This window comes from Pezoporus occidentalis, unplaced genomic scaffold (assembly GCF_034315485.1).
Source record: "Pezoporus occidentalis ecotype Australia unplaced genomic scaffold, CSIRO_AGI_Poc_V1 ctg165, whole genome shotgun sequence".
NCBI classification, from domain to species: Eukaryota; Metazoa; Chordata; class Aves; order Psittaciformes; family Psittacidae; genus Pezoporus; species Pezoporus occidentalis.
Genome location: NW_026913477.1, coordinates 1,521,263 through 1,527,560, shown reverse-complemented (window position 1 = coordinate 1,527,560; position 6,298 = coordinate 1,521,263). Strand labels below are relative to the sequence as shown.

The 6,298-nt window shown below is 45.4% G+C and overlaps 1 long non-coding RNA gene across 1 annotated transcript; it reads right to left on the bottom strand.

The window, feature by feature from the left end:
- Nucleotides 1–515: 515 nt before the first annotated feature.
- On the bottom strand, nt 516–5,286 carry LOC134160903 (uncharacterized). The gene is made up of 3 exons (XR_009963737.1): nt 5,266–5,286; nt 2,312–2,474; nt 516–697 (listed from the first exon to the last, which is right to left on the bottom strand). It is a non-coding gene; the product is annotated as an uncharacterized LOC134160903 (long non-coding RNA).
- Nucleotides 5,287–6,298: the final 1,012 nt, after the last annotated feature.

Here is a 6,298-nt window from a genome sequence, read left to right as displayed (position 1 = left end):
GGCCCCGCCCAGGGCGCGCTGTCTGTCTGGAGGCGGAAGGGAAAGGCAGGCGGTGCTGGTATCGCTTCGTTTGGCCCGGCGCTGCCGGCCGGGAGCGCCCCGGCCTTAGGGGCGGCTTGCCGCCGGGCAGACAGCTGCCACTGGCACGGTGCTAGGGGCCGGCGAGCCTCGGGCCTGGGCCGTAGCAGCATGGAGGAGAGCCGCAGTGCTCGCTGCTCCTGCGTGTATTCAGACTCACACAGTATTACACCAACATACAATCGTAGAATGGTTTGGGTTGGAAATGACGTATTTGCTTGGTGGGAAGAAAACGGTTAATCGCCATGGAGGAGAAAAAACTGTTTAAAGGAATATTTCAAAACAGCAGTAAATGGATATAAACTTCAACAGTGAATGGGTATAAACTTCCATATACATTAATACTGCTTGGAAACAGAAGACTTCTAACCATAAAAGGGTAATATTTGTTCTAGGGGTTTGTGTTTCTTGCTCATCTGCACAAGACAAACCTCAAGATTCTTCCTGAGCACAGTTTTTTTTCCACCCAGTCTTCCCATTTCCATTTCTCATTTTTGGCTGAGTTTTTGTGTACATGTTCTGGCTGATAAAATGAATCAGCAGATAATGTCGGCCTTCTGCGGCACAAACTAAACCATGGAAGAGATGGTGGTTGGGGTGAGTTTGCCTGTTATTTTTTCTCTTGTGTAAAGGCACCTGTCAAAATAAAACCAGTCATTAAAATGATAATAATAAAACCAATATTAAATAACAGAGTGTTACTCGCAGGAACTAAGAGCACTAAAAAATAACACTGGAAATTGCATCTTTCCTGACAGCCCAGTCAAATTTACATTGTTTATGCCCTACTTAGTTTCCTGTACCTCACAAGCTAGCACTGCAGAAACAATCAGAGCAAGTGAATCCTCTGAGGGAACTGATTTTCTTTTGCTGCTTTTGTTATTCATATAAAAATATGTTTTTATTATAGTTGGAGACTAAATGTCACTGAACATACGTCTTATGCAGGTGAGTCCTTTGTACGAACTAGTCTGAAATCACTTTTATTTACGAGAAGATACCTGTGCATTTCTTTATACTTTGTCTTGCATAGTTGCAGTTAATACAGAACAATGTATAGTGTCTTTAAAGTAGCTACTAGATTCCTACACTGACATCATCCCACATTACTATATGGCTTTTAAGCACTCATGCCATCTTTTAAATGTCTCAGACACCCTTGCAAGGAGAACATCAAGTTCTGGATTGGTTTTGGTGGGGTTTTGGGCTGGGTTTTTTTTTAATCTCTGCAAGTAGTTTGGTCACTATCAATGAGTTGCTTCAGGATAATATAGTTGTGGCTAACATCAGGATCAGGCACAACACTGAAATCTGCCACACGCTGGTTTTATTAGTAAAGTGGTGTCAGAGCTTGCTGACACTTTAAATGTCAAATTAAATTCCATTCTGCTCTGACCCTGTCTTCCTCAAACATGTCAGTACCTAACAAGAATGTGTTTAAAGTCTCACAGGAAACTTCTGAGGTCAAGGAGGGAGAATGCACAAAGCTGTCAAAAAACCTACTCTTCAGCCCATGCCATCCCCACATACAAATTAGAAAAGCTCTAGATTTAGCACTACTCAGAGGTGTTCAGTTGCCTCTGCTTTCCAGGACATTTGCTGGAGACTTCCAGGGCAACAAAATGCTCAGGGTCCATTCCTTCACTGGTCGTGGGAGGAGAAGCCACTCCAACGAGCAGCTGCATTGTCCAATGACCAATAGTGAGAATTAGCAGATCTGCCTGTGACAACCCAGGACGTCTGCTACCAAGCCAGAAATAGAACGTTACAGTTCCTCTCCTGTGACTTAATCACAAGCCTGCCCTTCTGTACTAAGAGCAATGCACAGTGCTAGCTGGCTTTGCTGGTTTTAAAGCAGACTTTAGAAAACGGAAGCCACCAAGAAACTTCTTCAGTCTCTCCGTATCTACAACAAAGAGCTCATGCTAGAATTAATGATGTTGACACACATTCTAACCATAGCTCAGGAATACTATAAACAAATTATATTAAGAAGAATTGTGTAGTCTGGACTTTCTTTATAAAGAAACTCCAGAATGTCCTTGCCTGTCTGGCAGGACAGCTTATGTTATGGAGATTAATTCTCCTAACAGCCAAAATTTACCAAACACCCATGTATATATGAAGTATTTGAGGTAACCTTGTTGTAGGTTAAACCCACCATCGTACAGGCTGATTAGAAAGACCTGGCAGGAAAGTTAAACATAGTAAAAACAAAACAAAACAAAACCACAAGGTACTTTTTAATATTGCCTTAATGAAATGCAAGTTGAACAGATTTTCCATGCAGCCAGCCAGTGGATGGCAGTATTCAGCCCATCATTCAGGTGTTTCCACATTCAGAAAGTGGTTGTGGAGCTGATCTACTTCTCACTCAGTAACTGATCATATCAGCTCTAGGGAAAGAATATTTCAGCAGTGCACAGATTAGTTTCATGAGCCAAACTTGCAAAGACAGCTATCTGCAACAAGGAAGGTTGTATCATTGTTATTTATGTAACAAAACTATGCAAGTTTCCTAATGTCCCTTGGAATAGTTCTTGGTGTTCTATTGCAACGTTAAATGCAAGATGGAGGTTTGATTTTTTTCCTATAGATTGTACAATCTAAAGTAGGGAGACAATAGTTTCAATATGGAAAGTCATTTCAGCTTTTAAATTACTTGAGCAGTATGCAGCATCCAGACATAATTCCTGGAATGACATTACCGAACCACAGGCAGAACCATAGCCAAGGTTCTTACTTGCACGTACTTAAACATGCTTCATGCCCAAAGCTTCTTTCAACCCCCCTCCTCCTCAGCCTATTCCTGAAGCTCCCAGGCAAAGCTTGTTTACATGCATGGGTTGCCAGGCTTCAAATCAAACCCAATTGACATGCAGTCAGTTATGATGGTGCAATATCTGTGTCAACACGCCTGTGAATTAAAGTTGATTTACCTCAAATCCACTTTAGTTAAATTAGAATAAACCCAGAATAAACAAATGAGCTGGTTCTGCAGAGTCCTTTGCACCAGTTTTGCCTAAACTTATTTTCAAAGACATCACACGAGTTGTGCAGGTAGGGTTTCACCTTTCCTTGCTGTTCACTTTTAAGAAGAAAGTTTTTGTAGGAGTAGAGATAATATAGGGTCTGTACAGTCTAGGTAGGTAACAGATGGGATGAAGCCTAGAAGATTGCAGGTCGCTGAGAAAAGTGAAACTATTCTGCAAGAGGGAGATGTGGGATAATTATGCCATTCAATGTCTCAGACATTGTATCTTTTGCATAAACCGAGATAGCTAATACTGGCTCAAAATTGTATCTGCAGAACAACTCTGTATTTTCTCATTGCCTGTATAAACATCCAATCCACTTCTGCAGAAAGGTGCTCAGTCTCCCATATTCTTTTTTCAGCAATGATTTCCACAGTTCATTGTGTAAAAGTGAATCAGTTCCTTCATCCACTGTGTAAAAGTGAATAATCCTTTCATCCATTTTGGATGCGGACCTCTTAAATAATATGACATAGCACTTCTCAACATGAGAATGTTGCCAGAGTGATCTGCTTAACATCAGCTTTCTCTGTCTCCTTTGCCAGGGGAAATACAACTTGCTCATTTGCAGCATAACTCACTACACTGCTCCAGCAATGTGCTCAATCCTAGGAAAAAGGATATTCCACAATTGCAAACCACTTCAGTTTCCAGTAGTTTGCTCTCTGAAATACAGAATATATTTACATATTATTTGCTTAATCACTAGTACAAAATTGTTGGGATTTATTTCTGTAACCAAAAGGCACAGTATGAGTTTTTTTACTTCTCTGTATCACATAGTACCTCTGGTAGCAGAGGTACCAAGGTGCGATAACATTGGGTTGGAACACATTGTGCTTAAAAAGGAAGACAGCATTCTTATGCCAGTCATAAGCCTAAGAAAATGAAACCAAAAGCCTCAAAACCACTTCACTGGCAACAAGAAAATCATAGGTATTTCTGACAAGAGTTTTAACAGAGCTCTGTACGAAAGAAAAGTTAAACTCATTGTTTGTCATTTCATTATTACAAAATAGTTCCCAATGGAAATAGAAATGGAAATGTACTTTTTGTATAACCCCTCTCATTATAGGAAAAACAAAATATTAACAGCACTGTCTCCTAAACTAGTGGGTGTGTGTCTTATCTTTTATTTCTGTACCCTACTTTCAGATATTGAAACAGCTACCTTAAACTTCTTATTGAAGAGTTAAACCATTGAAGTTTCTCAGCCTATTGCATCTTCAGAAAAACAGCAGGTCCAGAGCAGATGGATATAATGACCCTGCAGCTGCAAACTGATCTCAAATTCTACTTTGCCTGTTTGGCTTTGGAAAAATATACATAGAATGGAAAACAAAAAATCCCATAACTTAGAGACAGTATCTTTCAGTTTAACCTCTTGTACCATCAAAATACAGCTTTATATTTTAAGATGAAAATTGCAAACAGATGTCAGTGTATAATAAACTCCTAGAAAACCTTCCCAATTCAAGGAGAACCAACAACTGTGGAGAAGACAACTAGATACAAAAAAAACATTTGTAGGGAAAGGCAGTATCTTTATGGTATCAACTTGTATAGTGAGAAAACACAGACATGCTTTTTGCACACAAAGTTGTAACAGAAATAGACTTGCAGACTAAAGAAACAGGTAACGATTGTTCTCAGATTGTAATTGCATACATAGCAATTAGATCACCTGAGATAAAGAGGTGCTTGGTACACACCTCTGCCGGCAGCCCCAACCTCGTGTGCATCCTACAATCATCGACCATCACAGTTACAGCCATACTACCACAACAGGCGAAATAAGGTGTCTGTTTCTGAAGTAAAGAAGTACTGCAAAGTGTGGACAGTACCTTCTGCGGTGTGCTGGTGAGGCACTGACACCTGGAGAGCTGCTGCGCTGCAGGGAGCTGAATGCTGTACAACCAAGAGACAGATGTGCTGCATTTCCATTGCTTAAACACGTATGCTAAACCAGGGAAAAGCTGAAATTAATCCTCACACACATACTTCTCATATGAAGTAGTGGTGGATGAGCTACCTTTATTACAAGACAAACATGGTATCATGTCACCGCCTTCACCCTGCCTGAACTAGGCAACTGCTGAGGAAGTAACTGGGGTTTTCTTTACCCAACACAGTGACCACAGGCCAAAGATACCTGGTAGCAGGCAGGCTCCAGTCAAAGGTAGGCATGCAGGGCAGGAAGCCGCTGTCACCTCCTGGGGCTCCACCTTGTCCCGCTTTATGACTCGTTAGGAACACGAGAAGCGCCCACACCCCGCACAGCCGCGCCACCTGCGCCGCCCCTTCCCCGCGCTCTGGCCACTAAGAAATGGCCCCCACGGCGGCAGCGCCCCTCAGGGCTGGGGTCGAGGCGAGCAGCCGGGCCTGGCCCAGCGCCGGGCGGCGGGAGGGGAGGGCGCTGCCGAGCCGCGCCCTAGGGGCGGGTCCGTCGCCGCGCTCCGCCTCGGGGTGGCGGCGGGAAGAGCGCCGGGTGGTCGGGAGCGGTGGTGGTGGCGGCGGCCGGAGAGGTAAGGGGAGCCGGGCCGCTGCGGCCTGCGGGAGTGGGGTGTTGCTGGCGGAGGGCACCCGCCGCTGCTGGAGGCGCCTTTGGGCGGGTGGCCCGGCTCGGTGCCCCGCTCCTTCGGGGGAAGCAGCCGCAGCAGGAGGGTGCTGGGGGGCGCCGGGGAGCGGCCCCTGTGGGGAAGGGGCCGAGGTCGCAGGGCTGCCGGTCACCTCCGTGCCGGGCGGGCCGAGCCCGCGGCCGCTGGGGCTCCGGGGGGTGGAGCGGTTCCCGGCAGCATCCCGGAGCCCGCGGCCCTGCCGTGCTCCCCTCTTGGCTGCCAGGGCTGCGTTGGGAGGAGCGTCACCCCCTCCCTGGGCCGCGGGTTCCTGGGCCCTTGGGTTCCTGGCCTGGTCTTGGGGGTCTGGTGCCGGAGGTCGGGCCTTTTCCCCCCGAGCAGGGGAAGCGCGGCCTTTTGGCGGTGGCGTCCATTGAGATGGGGTTGGTTTGCGTTTTCTTTATCCCCACCTCAAAACGCAGCATGAAGCAGCGGCGTGGGGAGCGTTTGCTTGAAAACGCCCCTTTATTGTGATATTTGCGTGAACAGCAGCACTTCTGATCACCTGTCCTGTTCATTTAATCTTACACAGAGTAAACTGAATAAATTACTGCTGTCTCTTGAGAAATC